The following is a 21945-nucleotide window of genomic DNA, read 5'->3' as shown; positions in this document are numbered from 1 at the left end:
ACTTTCTTTTTACACAGCAAATGTTCAATACCTCTGTACCATTCCATGCGCAGGTTACTTTAAAAGGGAAGTATCAGAAACAAAGTTATCAGCATCCCTTGTCATTTGGCTGGTTCCCAAAGTGGATGCTGGCATGGGAAATGTCAGTGTCATAGCTCTGTACTTGAAGACCTGGAAAATGAGACTGAGTCATGGACGAGGACTGTGGCAGCTGGGAGAGAGAGAGGAGTGAGTATCTTTCTGCTCAGGAAGCTTTTGGCACATATGTCGTCGTTGTGGGCAGAAGTCTTCTCATCCTGGGCGGAGTTGTGTGCATTCATCTCTCTGCCCTGAGGATAACTTAGGCTATATCTGCAGTGTGAGTCCCAGTTTGGGTAGATATACCCACGCTAGCTCTGCTTCTGCTAGTGCACTAAAAATAGAAGTGTAGCCAGTGTACCACAGGCAGCAGCCCAGGCTAGCCACACGAAGACGCACCCAGGTGAGTATGTACTCAAGTGGCTAGCCCGAGCCACAACCTGGGCTACACTGCTATTTTTAGTGCACTAGCTGGAGCAGAGCTAGCGTGGGTACATCTACGCAATCTGAGGATTGCACCTCCAGCTCCAAGTGTAGAGGTAGCCTTAGTGTACGTAGTTTTATGCACATGGCACTTTTTCTTTCATAGAAATTTCTGCTTTTCTTTTCCTAAAGAGACAATGAGATAGAAACGAAAAAATCCTGGTGCGGAATGGCTCATACAGAATTCTTCATGTACAGGTGCTCATGAACTGAACGCTAGGCTTCCCCTCACCTGCCTTTGGCTTTCCCAGAGGAAATCAAATTGGAGAGCCAGGCTCTAGTGCTCCTGCTAGGGAGTAGTAAGCTGCTGTAGTTGTTGTTGGAATCTGATCCTGTTTCCTTTAAGACAAAACAAGATAAACACAAACAAAGGGAGAAAGAACAGACAGCCAAAAAATACCAACATCAGCTTCTGTTTCTGATGTTCACTCTGTCTGGCTTGCAGCCTCACTGCTGGGAAACACAGGCCTAGCACATGATCTGATCAGGCGTGCCGAGACCTGGCAAACTACTTGTACTAGTGCGAGCAGTTTAAGGCCTTGCTTTGAGCTCCCTCTGTACTCACAGGCTCCCAGTGATGTTGCAAAAGATGCAGCTGCCTTGGAGGATCAAGAGACTACTCATATTAGACAGAGGCAAAAGGAGAGACAGGGACAAGCTGGGGAAAGAAAATGACTGATGGGGGGTGGTGACAGCAGGAGCCCAAGTCTCCCACCCCAGGTGCTGTTCTGATGCAGAGGGTGATGTGATCAGTTCGCCCTGTCTGGCCAGGATGTCTCTCAGGATCAGGACAATGAAGGCCCAGAAGTATCATGCTGGATCCGGGGCAATGTCCAATGAAGCAATGTCCAAGAAGAGGTGGCTGCCTCATGGCAGTGACATTCACCAGCCAGAACCTAGTACAGCGATTTCCCCAACTGACATTTCCTCCTGTTTCTAAAAGCTTTCAGCTCACTGCCATGCCAGCTGCAGACCCATTTGCACTGCTCCATTAGCTCAAACCATCCTATCTGGGCCAGCCCCTCTGCCTTCTCTAGTCAGTTTATGTAACAGGGTGAGTCGGGCTGTTGTTACTTTGCAACTTGGAGTCCAGGCCCCTGCACAAAACGGGGAAGGAGAGGGGAGTGGAGCAAGTGACCTAAACTCCCTGTTAGGGTGTAGGGAAATTAACAAACAATAAACATGGTTAACTTTCAGTTCAGGTTCTTTCTTAGTATGAAAATTAAAGGTAATGTTAAAAGGAGGGAAAAGCTATAAGGAAGGTCTGAGCAGCCTGGGGCTTGCCTGGGAGTGTGGGTTGGTTGGTAAAATCCCTTTTTTCCCCGCTGTTGAGTTGGCCCTTGAGCCAGTAATACAGGGTATGTCCATGTAGCAGAGTTAACTCTGGCTCTTACGTGGGTTTTAGCCCTAATCCCCCTCCTACCTAGACTGAAAAACCTCTGAGCCAGGTTTGGAGGTGTTGTTAGCCCAGCTTAGTGGGCCTGGCTGGGAGGGTGGGTGAGAGCCTGGGCTCTGCTTTGACTTGGGCTGGAACCTACCTATCCACCCACTTTGCAGTGAGGATGCTGGCAAATCTCTCGAGTACTGGTAGTCCTCCAAAGCCTTCCCACAATTCCCCACCAAGGGCAGTCAAGTTCTCCTGCAATTGAATGGGCAAGAAAGCTAGAGCTTCTCAAACCAAAGAATCATGGGACACACCCTCCCAGACATACACAGGCGCGTGCAGAAACAGTGAGGGAACCATCAGGCAGGCAAAGCTTTACAGTGGGCACATGCATAACTAGGCTAGGCTAACCTGGTTGCTCAGACCCGGGGCCAATCACCTGGGTTAACTGTGCCAACTTCTGACAATCACAGAATGGAATTAGACCCAGCTTTGGATGTAGCCTGTCATCCTGCCTTGTTATCCATTCTTTAGCCACAGCTGCCCAGTTTAATGTAAATCAGGCCACATTCATGCCACAAAAGGGAATTTTGTTTACAGCAGAGCAGATTAGTAGCCATCTTAGCCGTTCACGTTAGGGCCTTTGTGGAGATAGGAGAAGACACGGAGATAGATAGAAGCTTGAGGAGGGAGGGAGAGAAGAGAGAGAAATCCTTGGATGGGAAGGCTTTGGGCTGGGCACAGAAGGACAGGACTGTGACTGTGGGGGCTGGCTCTGTGCAGGTTGACTTTGCAAATGTTTGGGACAGGCCGGCAAGACAAGATGCCCCATAGAACATGGACATATCCTCATGGAGGGCTCAACATGGGCTGGATTGGGTGGGGGGGAGGGATGGGAAGGCCAGCTCCTTAGGGTAGGCATGGCCATTCCCAGGCATGGATATGTCATGAATTCGACTCCATAAAATCATCAGATTGGCCTGAAGAAAACCTCACAATTTTTAAGATTCACTTTATTTTGTCTGTCTCATTGCTGAGCCTTTATGAGGTAGCCACTGGCCCCCAAAGCAGGTGAGGTATTTCAGATTCGAAGTTCAACCTCCAGTGCACACACATAAATGCAGTCTCTGCACTGGCTTCTTGGAGAGAGCTCCCCTTGTCCCTTCCCAGGTATTCTGCATCTCTCCAACCCCCTCCCTCATCATGAGCCTACATCCTTCCCAAACCCACCCAGTCTCCTGCCCTCCTCACATTCGTCCCCTGTGCTCCTTTTCATAGAGTTAAAATTCACTCAGATCTTGCCCTCTGTTAAGATGCCATTTTTCAAAATGGCCACCACCACCCAATGGGTTGACTATGAGTGAAGCCAAGCTGCCCTCAGGGAAGTGTGTGGCTCTGTGGTGTCTGGAAGCAAAGGCCTGGTCTACACTAAGAAGGGGGGTCGAACTAGGGTACGCAAATTCAGCTACGTGAATAGCGTAGCTGAATTCGAAGTACCCTAGTTCGACCTACTTACCCGTCCAGACGTGGCAGGGTCGAACTCCGTGGCTCCCCCGTCGACTCTGCCACCGCCGTTTGCAGTGGTGGAGTACCGGAGTCGACCGCAGCGCTTCCGGAGTTCGAACTATCACGTCTAGATCAGACGCGATAGTTCGAACCCCGAGAAGTCGAACTCACCGCGTCGACCCGGAAGGTAAGTGTAAACCTACCCAAAGAGGAGCCTTGTGAGGGCTAGAGGCATGGAGACAGTGGCCATTTTTGCTAGGGACAGAAGGTGATTCCGGTCCTATGAAGAACAACAGGAGACGGCAGCCCTCAGTTCCTTGTGAAATTCCCTGAAGTAGAACATTATTCTTCAGCCTCTGCTGATGGAAAAACTCTGTTATAAAGAATAACAGCAACAAATGCCCACTAAACCTAAAGAAATCTTTACATGTAGCCCATGCACAAGACTGGTGAGAGTTTTAACTATAGAAGATGTTTGAAGAGTATGTCTTATTCCATTATTAAGATAAATAGGAACAAAAGGTCTGATTCTGGGAGCTAAATCTCTTGCAGATCCTATTTTTAATTTCATTTGAACTCAAACTGATTATCAGATTTACTTGTTAATCCTAAATCCATTCTACACTCAAGGAGTCAGTGGTGTAATTTTGAGGAGGAGACACTTTTTTTTGCCAGGTGGAGTCAGCAGCGACAAAAGCCAGGTTCGATATCTAGGGGTTCCTTTTTAACAATACAACACAGAATCTGCTCAAATCCCCACCCAGGAACCAGTGAAAATTATACACCATCCCTTGGCACCTCTAAGAGGCAATACTTCCCCTCTTGCAAGCACCGAGTCTGTGTATAGAAAAGAAACTTTTAATACAAAGGGGAAAGAAATCTGGCATTAACTTGGGAAAACACTGCAAGCAGGATTCAGAAGCATATGACCATGAGCGAAACAACCACACCAGAGTAGGTTGGGCAGTGTCCTTTGCCTCAGGTTCTCAGCTTGCAGCGAGGAAGTCCAACAAACAAAAGCTCCTTTAACATGCCCATCCCCTCTCCCTCCACCATCACCCCCAACTCCCAGGTGTTGTCCTTGGTCATTGAAGACCCCAAGTTCAGAGCTGCATTCATGTGAATTCACCTCTCCCTCTGGATAATTTTGGAATATTCTGTAGCTGTTCATCTTCACAAGCATTTCATGTCCCTGTAACAGCTCTATTGCTCCTCTTCTGGCTGCAGTAGGCAATGGAAGTGCCCGAAGACCATGAGAAGCTGTGCTTGTGCTGCTTCTGGCCCTGGCTGAAAAAGGAAGTGAAGGAACAATCTAATTTCCAGCCCATGGTTCCAGACCCAAGAGATCTGGATAAGTCACATATATTTCCCTAATTTTCAGACGTGCTCAGCATTAGCAGGGGGTACTCAACCCCTCTGAAAATCAGGCAAAATCGTATCTTTGGGGCTGAGGAAACATCCAGTTATATTTGAGAGGCAATCAGATACTGCAGCTCCAAGTGGCACATAGGAGCCTTTCCATAAATAAATAGTAGAGAAGTTTGCAAACCACTTTGTGCATTGTGCTGATTTCCTTTCAAACATCCACATTCACACTGTAGGAGTCTCTATAAAAAGGTCATAAAACCCTTTCTACATTGGCACTGTGACAGATGTTTGTGTGGTTAGAGGTCCCCTTTAATTACTAAAGAGAGAGACCAGAACAAATATGTGGGCCCAATTGTCCTGAAATTGCAGTTTAGAATTCCTCCCATGTGTGCTGAACAATAGGTGGGAGGAATGTTAAAAGTGCCTTGAATAAACAAGCACTACATTTTCTTTTAATAATGGGTGGCTTTGGTTTCAGAAGTTGGGAGGGATTTGTGAAATATACAAAGTAAAGAGGCAGAGAGATTTTCAGGAGGGGGGAAAAAATTGTGTTCTTTCTCTCTAAGCCCTGTTCTGTTACTCTTAAGCAAGCTGAGATTTGCAGTAGCTTTGTTGTGCTGCTGATTAATGGGCTGGAAAATACAATTGCACTTCTCTGACTGTGAAAATTGCTTTACAGGCATCATAACTTAACTGCTGGGAGATACTTACCCTGATGTTCTTTTGGAGTGTTTATGCAAGCTTTATGTTGAGGCACACCCTTCCATAGAACCCACTGGGCAAACTGAGATCAAAAGTGGAGGCATTTAAATGCATTTGCCTGTATTTGAGAAAAAGTTATTCCTCTCTGTGATTGGCAGAATTTTACTAATATACTTTTAAAAGATGTTTCTTTGATTTTCCAGTTTTCCACTTTTTAAACTAACTTTAATATATCTCTTTAGTTGCCAGAATACAGTAGTTTATGACTTTAAAAAAACATCCAAACATAGAAGATGAGACCAGAATGATAATTCATTGGGCCACTAGCTGCAGAACTGCTTTCAGTTGCTATGAATTCTAGTTTCTGGAAGCCAGCAATTTCAGCCTGTAATTTCCAGTTAGATTTCACAGTGCAACCCATCTGTATTATATTTGTGCTACACGTGGGGCTAGTCTCCTCTTCATAATGACCCTTCCTCACAGTTTGTGCCAGACTTAAACTGTTGATTCATTCGCCTGGGTAAAGAGCAAATTCTGCTGGAATCTGCAGTCAGTGTATTGACTTCCAGAGGGTGTCAGCACTAAACAGCTATGTCTCAGAGTCTCTTATTGGTGGTTCAGAAAAGACAGGCTGAAGATTCTGAGAAGCGGGAATGAGAGAGAAGCTATGTTTCTATGGAAAACACACTTGGTTTCATGTTTGTGATATTTCCAAATAGAATGAATCCAGCTGAATAAGCTCAGTTATTAGTTCAGATCCTATTTGTTCAGATGCTCACACGGGAACAGCTCAATGATGAGGGTGTTCCTTAGTGACACAGCTTTAGAATGAGAAATATTACAGTTGTGCATGTGCATGAGTGTGTTAGTTGTTTGATGTCACATCTATGTGCAAAGTATCTGATGCCAGACCTATACGCTGGGGGATGTGGGTGGACCTGGAGCTGTGTGGGAGCAGAACTATGCCAGGGGTAGACAGGTAGAGGAGGACAAGGCAAGGGGGTGGACTGGTGCTGGGATGGCAGTGGGTGCCCCTGGAGTTGTGCCTGTGAGGGGACTGAAGAGATGTGATATCATGACTCTGTGGGGTCCCATGACACACCCCAGCACAGGATTATACCCCTCTTGCCCCACCCCCTAGTTCCTCATTGAGCAGCTCTGAGCGGGGAAAGCCTGAACATTGGTTACAGTTTCTCCTTCAGCAGGGTGAAGTTTAAATGCAGCAAATAATGTTGTTTCAGTGGGTCCTCAGTTTCCTGGCCCAGCTCCCTGCATAGGTCCACTCCTGGGACCCTCAGCTGATCCTTTTCCTTAAGTAGGCATCTTCCGCCCCGACCCACTGTCCTTCCTCCATGCCCCATCCTGTTTTCTTCCTGCAAACTAACTCCTAGGCCCAATAGCTAAAGCTCAGGCTGCTTTCTCAGTTCACTGTTGGGTTAGTGCTTATTAACACTCTCAGTTCGAGCTACTTTTGCCTATGTGGGAAGGAACATTGTAGAATAGTTTCACCATCAAATATTTGCAATGAATATATGTCATGGTGAATGGTTCCTCCAGAATCCCAGCCCTCTTTTAAAATAATGCTTCTAGTTCACTAGTTTGTGAAAACATCCTAGCAGGGCTGCTCAGAGGGCAATTTGCCCCAGGCTCTGGGCCCCGCAGGGGCCCCCACGAGAGTTTTTTGGGGCCCCTGGAGCGGGGACCTTCACTCCCTCCGGGGGCCCCATAAAACTCTCGTGGGGCTCAGGCCCCCGGAGCTTCTTCCGCTCCGGGTCTTCTGCAGCGGGGGGTCCTTCCGCCCCGGGGCGGAAGGACCCCCCGCCACCGAATTACCGCTGAAGCGGGACCCACCACCGAAGTGCCGGGTCTTTGGTGGTAATTTGGTGGCGGGGGGCCCCGCCGCGTGTCTTACGGGCACTTCGGCGGCGGGTCCCATAGCGGAAGGACCCCCCGCCGCTGAATTACTGCCGAAGCGGGGGCCCCCCGCCGCCGAAGACCCCAGGGCCCCTGAATCCTCTGGGTGGCCCTGCATCCTAGTGCAGTGGTTCTCAACCTGCAACCCACGGGCCGCATGCAGCTCAATTAGCACACAGCTGCGGCCTAGCTCAGCTGTGTGCTAAAGGCCGTGGGTGTGCCTGGGGTCCCAGGTTCCCATCTGCCCGGGGGAAAGGGCTCTGGGGTGCCCCACCACCTAGAGAGGAGGTCGGGCTCCTGGCCGGCCCAGTGGAGTTGGGGGTCTGGGGCTCCCCACTGGCCCTGGGGGGTCATGAGCTTGGGTCCGGGACAGCCGCCCAGCCCCGCCAAGCTCCAGAGGCCCTGGCAGCCACATGGCGGGGGACCGGGCCGGGCAGCTGGCCCCCCCTGTGTGGCAGGGGTCTCGGGGTCCAGGGCAGCCAGCCTGCCCTCCAGGGTCCACAAACATTAGAAGCGGGGAGGGATAGCTCAGTGGTTTGAGCATCGGCCTGCTAAACCCAAGGTTGTGAGTTCAATCCTTGAGGGGGCCACTTAGGAATCTAGGGCAAAAATTGGTCCTGCTAGTGAAGGCAGCTGGCTGGACTCAATGACCTTTCAAGGTCTCTTCCAGTTCTAGGAGATTGGTATATCTCCAATTATTACCTTTACCTTTAGCCGCCCAGCTCTGCAAGCTCCGGGGGCTGGGGCAGCTGCGGGGCGGGCCAGGGATCAGGGCCCAGGGTAGCTGCCCGGCTCCATGGGCTCCAGGGCAGCCCTGTTGTGGGGGACCAGGGCAGGTAGCCGGCCTGCCCCACGTGGCAGGGGTCCCAGGGTCAGGGCATCTGGCCAGCTCCTTGAGTCCAGAAGCAGCAGCCTGTGTGGCGGAGGTCAGGGTCTGGGTTGCCACTGTCCTGCCACCCTGCCCCGGTGGCCCTAGTTACACATTATGAGCCGCATATGTGACCCACAGTGTGTAATATGCTGAGAACCACTAGTGTAACCAATTTAATATTTTTATTAATGATGTTCGCACAAAAAGTAGGAGTCTATATGGAAATGTGTTGATGATACAAACTTGAGAGGCATCATCAATACAGAGGAGGATCAGAATATTATTCAGGAAGAATTGGATGACCATCATACATTCCAAGGCTGGAAGTCATCATTGTGATCTTCTTGTCTGACCTCCTGTATAACACAGGCCCGAGAACTGCCCCACTATAATTCCTAGAGCAGATCTTTTAGAAACATGTCCAATCCTGATTTAAAAATTGCCAGCAATGGAGAATCCACCATGACCCTTGGTAAGTTGTTCCAATGGATAATTCCCTCACTGTTAACAATGTACTCTGTATTTCCATTCTGAATTTGTCTAGCTTCAACTTCTAGCCACTGGATGGTGTTAGACCTTTCTCTGCTATACTGAAGAGCCCATTATTAAGTATTTGTTCCCTTGAGTCTATCACTTTAAGACCTGTTTTCTAATCCTTTAATCATTCTTGTGGCTCTTCTCTGAATCAGTGTTAACATCATGCTTGAATTGTGTGGGCCCCAGAACTGGACACAATATTCCAGCAGTGGTCACACCAGTGCCAAATCCAGAGGTAACATAACCTCTCTGCTCCTATTTGAGATTCCCCTGTTTATGCATTCAAGGATTACATTAGCTCTTTTGGCTGCAGTGTTGCACCAGGGCTGCCCAGAGGATTCAGGGGGCCTGGGGTCTTCGGCAGTGGGGGGCCCCCGCTTCGGCGGTAATTCGGCGGCGGGGGGTCCTTCCACTCCGGGACCCGCCGCCAAAGTTCCCTGAAGACCTGCGGCAGGGCCCCCCCGCCACCGAATTACCGCTGAAGCGGGACCCGCCGCTGAAGTGCCAGATCTTCAGCGGTAATTCAGCGGTGGGGGGAGGACCCCCCACCGCCGAAGACCTGGAGCGGAAGAAGCTCCGGGGGGCCGGGCCCCGCGAGAGTTTTCCAGGGCCCCCGGAGTGAGTGAAGGACCCTGCTCCAGGGGCCCCGAAAAACTCTCGTGGGGGCCCCTGCGGGGCCCAGGGCAAATTGCCCCACTTTCCCCCTCCCCCCCCGGGCGGCCCTGTGTTGCACTGGGAGCTCATGTTCAGCTGATTATCTCCCGCCAAATCTTTTTCAGGGTCCTTGAAGACTGGAGTAACCAGAAGTAAGATGAAATTCAATAGTACAAAGTGCCAGGTCATGCACTTAAGGTCTAATAATAAGAATTTCTGCTCCATGCTGGGAGCTCCTCAGTTGGAAGTGCCAGAGGAGGAGAGAGATCTGGGTGCATGGGGCAATCACAGGATGATTATGAGCCACCAATGTGATGCAACTACAAAAAGGGGCAAATGCAGTCCTAGGATGTATCAGGCAAGGCATTTCCAGCAGAGAGGGAAGTATTAATGCCATTGTACAAAGCATTGGTGAGCCCTCATCTGGAATCGTCTGTACAATTCTGGTTAGCCATGTTCGAGACAGATGAACCCAAACTGGAACACGTGCAGAGAAGAGCTACTAGGATGATCAGGGGAACAAAGGGCCTGTCTTATGAGAGGAGATTGCAAGAACTTGGCTTGTTGAGCCTAGCAAAATGAAGGCTGAGAGGGGCTCTGACTGCTCTCTACAAATCCATGCAGGGTAAACACCAGGGAAGGGGAAGAGCTATTGAGGCTAAAGGACAATTTAGGCACAAGAATAAATAGGGAGAAACTGGACATGAGCAAATTGCAGCTGGAAATGAGAAGAAAGTTTCTAACCATCAGAGGGTGAGGTTCTAGAACGGCCTGTCAACAGGAGCAGTGGAGGCAAGCAACTTAATTAAAGTCATAAAATTGAAGGCCAGAAGGGGCTACCAGATCGCTAGTATTAAGAAAGAGATGGACAATTTTATGAGTGTAATAGTATCATGGGATTTCTTGTGATTGGGGGGGTGGGCTCAGCAGCTCTGGGAGTCCCTTTTAATTTATGTCTTATGTTCCTAAAAGTCATGCTTCAGGGCTTCAGCTGGTTACCTGTTGGGTCAGGAAGGAATTTTTTCCCTTCACTATGTTTTTGGATTTTGGGGGATTTTCTTCCTCTGAAGCATAAGAGCTGGCCATGGCAGGAGACGGCACACTGGACAGGGTGGGCCAGGACTCTGAGATGTTACAGAGCATTCTTTCTCTCAGTTTCTTGGCTGGTTAGTTATTGCTCACATGTTCAGGGTCTAACTAATCACCATATGTGGGGTCAGGAAGGAATTCCCCTCAGGTCAGACAGGCAGAGACCTTGGGGTCCCCCCCCCTTTTTTGGCCTTCCTCTGCAGCATGGGTTGTGGGTCTCTTGCTCTACCCCCTCACCCCCCCAGGCATAGAAGGGGTTAATGAAGGCTAGATGTGCCAACTAACCTAACAGATGGAATGCTGAGGGGGAAGAGCCCTAATTAGAGGAACAGGCATACCTGTGCCAGAACAGGCAGGGCCTGCACAAAACCAGGTAGCCAGCTGCACACAGGGAGTTGCAGTGGCTGGGAAAAGGCAGACACTCTCAGGAGAAGAGGAGGACTTGATGGAGACTGCAGGCTGAAGTCACTCCCTGGGAAGAGGGAGGAAACTTTGGGAACTGGTAGGCCCAGGAAGTAAAGGTAACCAGTAGTAGGAAGCAGCCAAGGGACAGAGCAGTGAGGCCAGAGAAGGCCCAGACTGCTGAGCTGAGGGTCCCTGGGCTGGAACCTGGAGAAGAGGGCTGGCCTGGGTTACCCTGTCAGCCGCTGGGCAATAGGCACTGAGGCAGTGAGCGGGAAGACTGCCTAGGACTATTGATGAGCTAACTTCTCCCTCCTTCCCCCACCCCCAGAAGGGGGCATTTCAAGTGACCTTGCTGGAAGGCTGAGTCACAGCGAGGACAATGCGGTTGCTGAGGTGGAGAGAGGGGCTGCAGGCTGGTCAGGGAGGTGGAGTGACAGTGTGGGAACCAGGGAAAAGGGCATCACCTGAAAGAGCTAATCCCCAGAGCAACCAGCAGGAGGCGCCTCAAGCAGTGAGCAATGCACCCCATGATAGTATGTCTCCCTTAATTGTTTCCCTGACATTGCAGGGACCTTAAGTGTGTCTCTCCATTTTCTAGAGAAAGTGTTTTGTACAGGAAGCTAATTTTAATAGAAGTGATGACTTCTATAGGAGACCAAGTAATGCAATTAATATATATCTATCTATGCCGGCAACTTTTCTAATAAAGAACTAACTGTATACTATATGATGGGAATGCCTCTGAAAATATATCCCAGAGGAACGGGCTTTGAGTTGGAAAAAGAGGATCAGCAACCTCAATTCTTAGTATACAAGGAAATTCCTGTTTCATTGGAACCAGAAATGTTAAAAATTATACAGACTGGGGATGGGGTGAATGTTGAAGAAATTACAGGGAAAGAGTTAATTTTATGCTGTTAAAATGTATTGAGATGTGATTCATTATCAGATATTACAAACTGCTGGACATTTATTATGGGGTAATCTGTTGATAATCATTCTGGGGCATCTCAGCAGAAATGGTCACACACAAGGAAATGAAGAATTAATCTATAGTACTGGACTATTGGTAGCTTCTTGTTATTAAAGAGAATCATTACCCCAAATTAGCAGAATGGTGTCAAAAAATGGCATGTTATTGTTATGGAGAAGTTAGTACATCAAGTACATATCCAGCAAAAAGACAAAGGACAGCTGCTTAGGTAGTGGGTTACCATTTGTTTGTAACTAGAGGATGAACCCAGATGATACAGTGGTGGGTATATTCATGTATCCTGTCTGCCAGTCAGAGTGGGCAGCAACAAGGGCTGGGTTCAACAATACAACACAAAACCGACTCGAGTCCCCACCCAGTAACCTGGGACAATTACACACCACTCCCTCCGTGCCTCTAAAAGGCAATACTTCCCCTCTTGCAAGCACAGAGTCTCAGTGTAGCAAAAAACTTTTAATAAAAGGAGGGAAATAATGTGGCATTAATTTGGGGAAACACTGCAAACAGGGTTTATAAACATAAACCGTGATCAAAAGACCCACCCTCAAGTAAGTTAGGCAGTGTTCTTTTCCCCTAAGGTTCTTAAATCCAGCAACCCAAAAGTCCCTTTAATGTGCCCATCCCTTATGTGCACCCCACTCATAGTTGCTGTCCTTGGACAGTGCAGACCCAGAGTTCAGAGGTGCACCTGCGGAGTTCACCTCCCACCCTGAGGGGAGGGGGGTTAATGAGGCACCTTACTCACTCCACTGCTCGGGCACTTACTCACCACCCCTCTCTGCAGGGCTCTGCTCTGGCACTCTCCACCAGCCACCCTGCCGGCCGCTTGCCACACCTCCCCACCAGCCGCCCTGCTAGCCACACCAAGATGTTTTCAGGGCCACCCACTTAATACAGCTCTCAGTGATTTCAGTTGTTAGTGGGGGGAGCCTCACTGCTGGTACACACTGGGCAGTCTCTTGCATCAGAGACACTGTCCCAAAGCAGGTGGGTGTGCATAATGGTCCCTTCTGACCTTAAGGCTATGAGTCTATGAGTCTATGATCAGCTCCTGAAGTCCTTTTCCACAGTTCACCCCTAGATGTCAGGGGAGAGCTCATTCAGACTCTGCTTACTTTAAAATCAACCCATAGAAACAACCAATTTTGGGGCTCATCAAGGAGCATCTCTAAAACAACTCTGGGACAGCTTCTTTTTTCCTTTCACAACTTTGGACATGTCTTGAACCTTGAATTTTTCTTTTTCAATTGCATCTTAATCCCAGCCATGTACCTGTTTTTGTAGTTACTGCTCTGCGGGTTAGAATAACATCATTTTACTATATCACAAAGTCTGGGCTTAACCCATTTACCTGCCCATATGTTTTCTCAGCAACAGATTCCCCTCCACTTGTGAGCATGTCAGATATCCATTTTGCATTCAGGAAACAGGAGTAGGTTTAAATAACCTGAAAATAGAGACCCTTCCCCTCCCCCACAACCCTTGTAGGGGCCAAATCCCTTTTGAGAGGTACTAAGCACTCTCAGCCCCCAGTGAAGTCAGGATTTGGTCTTAAATTAGTTTTGCTCTGATTCTGACACACACTGCACATAACAGTGTTAGGAAGGACTTTCTAACTTGGCATTAGGAGCTCATCATTTACTTCCCAGCCTGCCCTGCGCAGAAGAATGCTAAGGCTTGTTTTGCTTGGAATTACTGTATAATCTAGCCTTGGTTTCCACTGCCTCCGTACAATTTGTAAACCACAAAGCTGAGGTAAACGATAGCTTTTGGTAGAACTGTGATAAACCAGAGAGTATTAATCATTAGTTGCCATGTCCTGACTTGACCAAATTGTTTCTCAGGACACAATAACCTTCACAACAATAGAGAACTCTTTCCAGACTCGTAGGTGTTTGTCGCTGAGTTGCCAGGAGTGTTGCTTTAGAGTGAAATGGCAGAGCTAATACACACTGTTTTGAGAACTTATTTAAATGTCCACTGGATCCTAAAATGTGCAAATGCAAATAGTTTGCATAAATGAAAACAAGGAATGTTCTAAGCATATTATTGGGAGGAAAAAATATCTATTCTGAGGGCAGATTCAAAGCAGCTTTATGCCACTGACTGCAAAAACCATGTCGGACTTGATGACGCAGGATATCAGGCAGGGTGAAAGTAAATGTGAAATTTATTTTAGAGAAATGTTTCAAACTGAGAAGTACTTATCAATATACTGAGCACATGTACGACAGGGTCCCCAGTTGAGACAGAAAATGAAGTGCTAGTCTACATGTTAAGTAAACTCACAATCTCTGTTGCACCAAACCAAACATAGTGTTCTCTCAGGGGAGCTCTGGAGTTACTGCAACTTGAACTGGAATAATAGGAGGCTGCAGGGGAAGGAGTGGAGAACTCATGAGAGTTGTGTGGGAAACCTTGCAATCATGGGCAGTGTTTACACAAATCGACGGAAGCCAATTAAGTCACATAATAGAGATCTGTTCAATTCTTCTTCTTGATCAAAGATAATTGGAAGATGAGTCTCAGGTGTCTGAGTCTGTGTACAAGCTCTCATGGCTAACCCAGAGATTCGGTACATTTGAAAACTCTAAGAAGGAAGTTAATTAAAACCTATGAACTCAATAGAATTTCATTATGAAACGTCACCCTGACAAACCATGTACAAGCAAGTGAGTGAGCCAAAACCCTCAGCCAACAAAATACTACATCTGTGGCCCCATCTCCTCATAAACTCTGATTCCCTGCTTGCTGGCTTGAAGGCTCTGTACATTAGGCATTTGTCAATTCCTGCATCATTTAAGGTAAAAATGGCCAAGTCTGAGTCCAAACGCATCTTTAAAAGATCCCTAGGCAGGGGCTCAGGGACTAATCTCCTCGCATGGGGCCTCCTCCTCACAGACTAGGGGCTCAGGGCCTACCCCCTCACAGACTGGGGGAGTGTAACAGGGTGTATTACTCTTTTAAGGGCTAGTGCTATGTACAGTCAGGCAGTCTGGGGGCAGTCAAGGAGCCCCCTGCCCTGCCCTGCCCTGCCCTTGTGGCTGAGCATTATACACAGGAAAAGGAAGCTGAGGAGGGCAGAGCAGCCATGGTGCCTGCTGTAGGTTGCAGGCCCCAGGTCATTAGCCTGACCTGGGCCCTAGAGATGTTGTTGTTTTTCTGACTATAACTTAGGTGGCTCAGAGGCAAGGGATTCATGAGCTGGGTTAAGTAAGTCCTCCCCTGACCTGATGCAGAAGGGAAGGGGAAAGCCAGCCTGCCTCCTAGGACCAGGAAGGAACTAGGAGCTCTGCCGGCTAAGGGGGTTGGTTTGGAGCCCTTCCTGAAGGGGACATGGGGTTTTTTTGTTGGTTAGTTTTGGCCTCCCCATTCTTGAATCCTGTACAGGGAGCATGGGTGGGGGTGGAGGAGGGGGAGGGGAGGAGTCAGCGTGGGGCCCTAGCTCCCCGGGGAATGTGTGTGTGACCCTAGGGACAAGCTCCCCAGGAACCGTGTGAGTGTCTGGAGGGGAGATGTCTATACATAAATGGAAGGAGTAAGGGGAATAAATAGGAAGAACTGGAAGTATTAGTACATGAGAAATTATGCCAGTTGGTGTCACAGAGACTTGGTGGGATAAATTTCATGACTGGAATATTGGTATGCAGCAGAGTAGCTTGATACAGCTTCTTCAGGAAGGACAGGCAGAATAGAAAGGCAGGAGGTGTTGCATTATGTATCAAGAATAGATGCACAAGTTCTGAGGTTCAGAAGGAGGTGAGAGGCAGATGAGCTGAAAGACTCTAGGTGAAGATAAAAGGAGAAAAAATTACATGGTCATGGTAAGGATCTGTTATTGACAAGCAGAAGCGGCGCCAGGGTTTTTGGCGCCCTAGGCGCAGGGCTGGCTCTACCCATTTCGCCGCCGGTCCAGCGGCTCCAGTGGACCTGCCGCAGGCGTTCCTGCGGAGGGTCCGCTCGTCCCGCGGCTCCAGTGCACCTGCCGCAGGCATGCCTGCGGATGCTCCAATGGAGCTGCGGGACCAGCGGACCCTCTGCAGGCATGCCTGCGGGAGGTCCACCGGAGCCGCTTGCCGCCCTCCCGGCAAAATGCTGCCCCCCCCAAATCCTGGCACCCTAGGCAACTGCCTAGGTCGCCTAAATGGAAGCGCCGGCCCTGTTGACAAGCAAATCAGGAAGAGGAGGGGAATGAGGCATTTATAGAACAAATTACAGAAATATCAAAACCACAAGACCAGGTAGTAATGGGGGACTTCAGTGACCCAGACATCTGTTGGAAAAGTAATATGGCAAAACACAATTTTTTCAGAAAGTTCTTGGAATGTATTGGGAACTATTTTTTTGTTCCAGTAAATGGATGGAGTTACCAGGAGGACAGCCATTTTCAACTTGGTTTTGTTCAACAGGGTGGAATTGGTTGTGAATCTGAAGGTGAAAGGCAGATTGGGTGAAAGTGATAATGAAATAACAGATTTCATGATTCTAAGAAAAGAAAGGAGGAAGAGCAGTGGAATAAGGACAATGGACTTCAAAAAAGCAGATTTTAACTCATAGAACTGGTAGGTAAGATCCCATGGAAAGAAAATCTAAAAGAAAAAAAGGAGGTCAGAAGAGCTGCCAAACTGCACAAGCACAACTGTAAACTACCCCAATGCAAAGGAAAGATAGGAAGAATAGTAAGAGGCCATTATAGATTCATCAAGAGCTCTTTAATGAAAATAGGAATCCTACACAAAGTGGAAACATGGACGAATTGCTAAGAATGAGTACACAAGAATAGCAAAAGCATGTAGGGAGAAAATCAAAAAGGCTACGGGACAAAATGAGCTACACCCAGCAAGGGACATGAAAGACAATAAAAAGAGGTTCTTTAAATACATTAGGAGCAAGAGAAAGAAGAAGGAAAGTGCAGGTCCTCTACTTAGGGGGGAGGAGAGCTAATGACTGATGACATTCAAGAAGGCGCAGGTGTTTAATGTCTATTTTGCTTCAGTCTTCACTAAAATGGGTGATGGGTGACCAGATACTCAATACAATTAATACGAACAAGGGGGCAGGAACAGGTAATGATTATTTAGATAAATTAGATGTATTCAGCTCAGCATGGTCTGATGAAATTCATCCTTGGGTACTTGAGGAACTAGTTAAAGCAATCTTGGAACCATCAGTAATTATCTTTGAGAACTCCTGGAGAATGGGTGAGGTCCCAGAGGATGGGAGAAGGGCAAACATAGTATCTATTTTTAAAAGGGGGAACAAAGGGGACCTAGGAGATTACAGATCAGTCAGCCTAACTTTGATACCTGGAAAGGCACTGGAACAAATGATTGAATAATCAGTTTGTAAGCACCTAGAGCAGGGGTGGGCAAACTTTTTGGGCCGAGGGCCACATCTGGGTGGGGAAATTGTATGCAGGGGCGGGGGTTGGGGTGCAGGAGGGAGTATGGGATGTGGGAGGGGGTGTGGTGTGCTGGAAGGGGCTCAGGGCAAGGGATTGGGGCACAGGAGGGGTGCAGGGCATATGAGGGAGCTCGGAAGGGGGTTGGCGTGCAGGAGGGGTGCTGAGTGCGAGAGGGGGCTCAGGGCAGGGGGTAGGGGTGCAGGAGGGGTGGGAGGTGCAGGCAGAGGGCTTAGGACAGGGAGTTGGGGGGCGGGGGGCAGGAGGGGTTCGGGCTCCGGCCCGTGCCACTTACCTAAAGCGGCTCTGGGGTGGCAGCGGTGCGAACCGGGGCCAGGGCAGGCTCCCTGCAAGCCTGCCCTGGCCCCACGCTGCGCCGTTCCGGAAAGCGCTGTGGCCCCTGGGGGAAGGGGGGGTGGAGGGCTCCGCATGCGCTGCCCTTGCCACGCCTCCAGGTACCTCCTCCAAAGCTCCCATTGGCCATGGTTCCCCGTTCCCAACCAATGGGAGCTGCGGGAGGCAGTGCCTGGTGGCAAGGGCAACACATGGAGCCCTCTGCCCCCCCGCCCCTGGGGGGCTGCAGAGAAGTGGTGCCGGCCGCTTCTGAGACCGGTGTGGGGCCTGCAGCACCACGGGGGACAATCCCACGGGCCGGATCCAAAGCCCTGAGGGGCCGGATCCGGCCCGTGGGCCGTGGTTTGCCCACCCCTGACCTAGAGGATATTAAGGTTATAAGGCATAGCTAAAATGGATTTGTCGAAGAACAAATTATGCCAAACCAACCTAATTTCTGTCTTTGACAGGGTTACTGGCCTAGTGGCTGGGGGGCAGCAGTAGATGTGATATATCTTGATTTTAGCAAGGCTTTTGACAAAATCACACATGACATTCTCGTAAACAATGTCATGTGTCTAGAAATTTGGTCTAGATGAAATTACTATAAGGTGGGTGTCATGTACATCTTGTACACAGTAGGTTGCAGGTCAGGCACTTGTACCAGATGTGGACTGGCTACAGGGCTTCCATCCCAGAGAGAGAGAGACACACCAGAGATTTGTTTGCTATGAGAGCCTTTAAGGTACTGCCAGGAATGGCTATTATGAAATATGTTACATACATCACCACCTACTGGCTGAATGGTATAACACAGTTTAGCATTCCATCACATCTCCCCCTTTATGTTTTACATTCCTACCATTTACAAAATTTACACTATCATGCTACCTTTTAAGTTCAGCATGGATCCGTCTGTTAAGTGTCGCTGAATCATACTGTTTCTTCTAATCGTGCGACTCAAATGGATAACAACTTGGTTATCTGGTTGTCCATTAGTTGCAACAAGTGGCTGTGGTCAGTTTGGAATCTGAGTCTTCTTTTTGTTTTGTGTCTGCCATTTGTACAGTTTGCTCTGCACATTGTTCTGAGGAACAAACCATAGAAGTCAACAGTTTCAGTTGAACCCTTTACTTTCAGTCTCAATCATATCTGATCTGGGTGGTGAGTTCCTTTTTCTTGTCCAATTTGACATGAACATGGTCACCAGGTTCTAGACCTGGCAGTTCTGTAACTGAGTCATGTCTGATATGAAAGTTTTTGTAAGCTCTTTTTGTCTGATTTGGCTACTCTCTTCATGTCTGACTACTTCGGAGATGGATTCTCTTCCAACTTTGGAACAATAGTTCTGATTTGTCTTCTCATCAGGAGTTGTGCTGTACTATATCCAGCTATTCGTGTTGATCTGTAACTCTGAAGAGCAAGGAATGGCTGTAGGATTTTCTTGGCTGTCTGTATAGCTCTCTCAGCCTCTCCACTAGCCTGTGGGTAATGTGGGCAGCTAGTAATATAATCAAAATCATATTTTGTCTGAAATAATTTAAATGCTGCTGCAGTGAATTGTAGTCCATTGTCCATCACTAGTTGTTCTGTAATACCAAAGTGAGCAAAAGGACACTTCAGTTTCTCACCAACACTGCAACATGTTATGTCTTTCAAGTATAGTAGAACCTCAGAGTTACGAACTGATCACTGAACCACACACTTCATTTGGAACTGGAAGTATGGAATCAGGCAGAAGCAGCAGAGGAAAAAAAAAAAGCAAATACAGTACAGTACTGTGTTAAATGTAAACTAGTTTAAAAAAAGGGAAAGTTTAAGAAAAAAGATTTGGCAAGGTAAGGAAACTGTTTTTGTGCTTGTTTCATTTATATTAAGATGGTTAAAAGCAGCATTTTTCTTCTACGTAGTAAAGTTTCAAAGCTGTATTAAGTCAATGTTCAGTTGTAAACTTTTGAAAGAACTATAATGTTTTTTTCAGAGTTAAACATCTCAAAGTTATGAACAGCGTCCATTCCCGAGGTATTAATAACTCTGAGGTTCTACTGTACATTGTTTCTATATATATGGAAAAATAGTCCACTATGACCAGGTAATGATATCCTCTGAATCTGCATAAATCTGCAGCTAGTCTCTTCCAAAGTGAGTCCTGTAGAGATGTTGTTGTTCTATATTTAGAGCATTGTCTCTTAAAGTTATTTATACAGGATCTCCTTTCGAAAGTCCTCTATCATAAAATCCTCTGAGTTCTGCCACGTTTCTCATTAGGCCCATAATGGCTGCCATATTGTGGAGAAGATTGTTGGTCTTTGATCAAAGGCACTCTGCATTCAAAGCTTTTGTCTTTGTTAAGTTATTTCTGTGGTGAACTAGTCCATGCAGTTCAGAATATGTCCAGATCTTGTCAGAACTGTGTCAGATGGCTTCAGCACTGGGAGAACTTGAAGGTGATTGTAAGTCCCTTCAGAGATGACTGTGATGTCTGCTGCTAAGTCAATTTTCAGTTCAATAGTCTTTCACTCTCCGGGCAGGTTCTATGTCATCACACAGGATAGATCCCAGAAATAATGGTCTTATGTGTCTGTAATATTAGACAGCTCCCTGCCTACCTTGGTATGGCAAACTGCTTCAAAATGTCCATATTTTGTACATTTATTTATGCCCATATCTTGCACCTTTGGCTGGACATGCATCATCTCTTGACTTAGGCTATGATTTTTTTCCACATCTTGTGCATTTAGGTTGAAAGGCTTTGGTGTTTGCCTGGAATTTCCTCATAGCTTTTATGGTAATGACCTTCAGAATTCATATGTCTGTTTACAGCTTCTAAGCTGGTTTCAGGTTTTTCAAGTTTCACAAGTTGCTCTAGGGTTTTGCTGTTTTACTAGCTCAGACTGCTTTACTATTTCAATAGCTATATGTAGATTTAAGTCTGTCTTTAACTGTAGCTCTGTGAAAGATTCTTTTTGTTAACCATATAACCAGTCCGTCTCTGATATTTTCATATTTTGCAGTCCCAAAAATCACAGTTTTCAACCAATGCATGCAAAGCTGTTATAAAAGATTCAACATTTTCTCTTGGTTCCTGAATTGTCTGGTGAAAACATGCTCTTTCATAAACCACATTTCTCAGAGGTATAAAGTACACAGCAAGCATAGCTAGAATCCTTGCATAGTCATCTATGTGACTATCTTCAGTAAAGTCAAAAGATTTAAAGATTTGCTCTGCCTGCTTCCCCATAGCATAAATTTAAGAGCACACCTGAATGTCTGAAGTTTTCTTGTAGAATTTGTTTGCAATGCAAAATCTTGCAAAATATTGTTTCCAGTCTGTCCATTCTGTAGGTCTACCAAAACTGAAGTTCTCAGTGGCACTGAAGAGTGGTATGTTGCTGAGATTGATCTTGGAACCTTTGCTGCTTTGACACCTGTTTGCAATCTTTGTTGCTGATTTCCTTCTGTTTCTGTTCTCCTCTCATACTAGTTTACTTCTGACACCATGTTATGTACATGGTAGGTTGCAGGTCAGGCTCTTGTACCAGATATGGAGTGGCTACAAAGCTTCCTTCCCAGACAAATACACCAGAGATTTGTTAATGATAAGATACTTCAATGTACTGTCAAGAATGGGTATTGTGAGCGCAAGTTAAATATGTTACATGTGGCTGCACCTAGTGGCTGAACAGTATGACACAATTTTAGCAGTTCATCACAGATGGTGCACAACTGGTTGAAAGATGGTACTCAAAAAGTTGTTATCAATGGTTCCCTGTCCAACTGGGAGGGCATATCTAGTGGGGTCCCACTGGGGTCAGTCCCAGGTTTGGTACTATTCAATATTTATATTAATTACTTGGATAATAGAGTGGTGAGTAAGCTTATAAAATTTGCAGATGGGAGGCATTGGAAGAACTTTGGAGGACAGGGTTAGAATTCAAACAACTTTGTCAAATTGGAGAATTGGTCTGAAATCAACAAGATGAAATTCAGTAAAGACAAGTGCAAAGTACTTCACTTATGAAGGAAAAATCAAACACACAACTACAAAATGGGGAATAACTGGCTAGGTGGTCATACTACTGAAAAGGATCTGGGGGTTATAGTGGATCACAAATTGAACGAGTCAGTGTGATGCAGTTGCAAAAAAGACTCATGTAATTCTGGGATGTATTAACAGGAGTGTTGAACATAGGACATTGGAGGTAATTGTCCTGCTGTACTCAATA

The 21945-nt window shown here is 47.2% G+C and overlaps 1 long non-coding RNA gene across 1 annotated transcript; it reads right to left on the bottom strand.

The window, feature by feature from the left end:
- Nucleotides 1-4220: 4220 nt before the first annotated feature.
- On the bottom strand, nucleotides 4221-17709 carry LOC123373769. Its single transcript, XR_006580853.1, has 3 exons — nucleotides 17682-17709; nucleotides 5531-5639; nucleotides 4221-4738 (listed from the first exon to the last, which is right to left on the bottom strand). It is a non-coding gene; the product is annotated as an uncharacterized LOC123373769 (long non-coding RNA).
- Nucleotides 17710-21945: the final 4236 nt, after the last annotated feature.

This window comes from Mauremys mutica, chromosome 7, assembly GCF_020497125.1.
Source record: "Mauremys mutica isolate MM-2020 ecotype Southern chromosome 7, ASM2049712v1, whole genome shotgun sequence".
Lineage (NCBI taxonomy): Eukaryota > Metazoa > Chordata > Testudines > Geoemydidae > Mauremys > Mauremys mutica.
The sequence above is the reverse complement of the archived record's forward strand: the minus strand, read 5'-3'. Positions and strand labels throughout refer to the sequence as shown.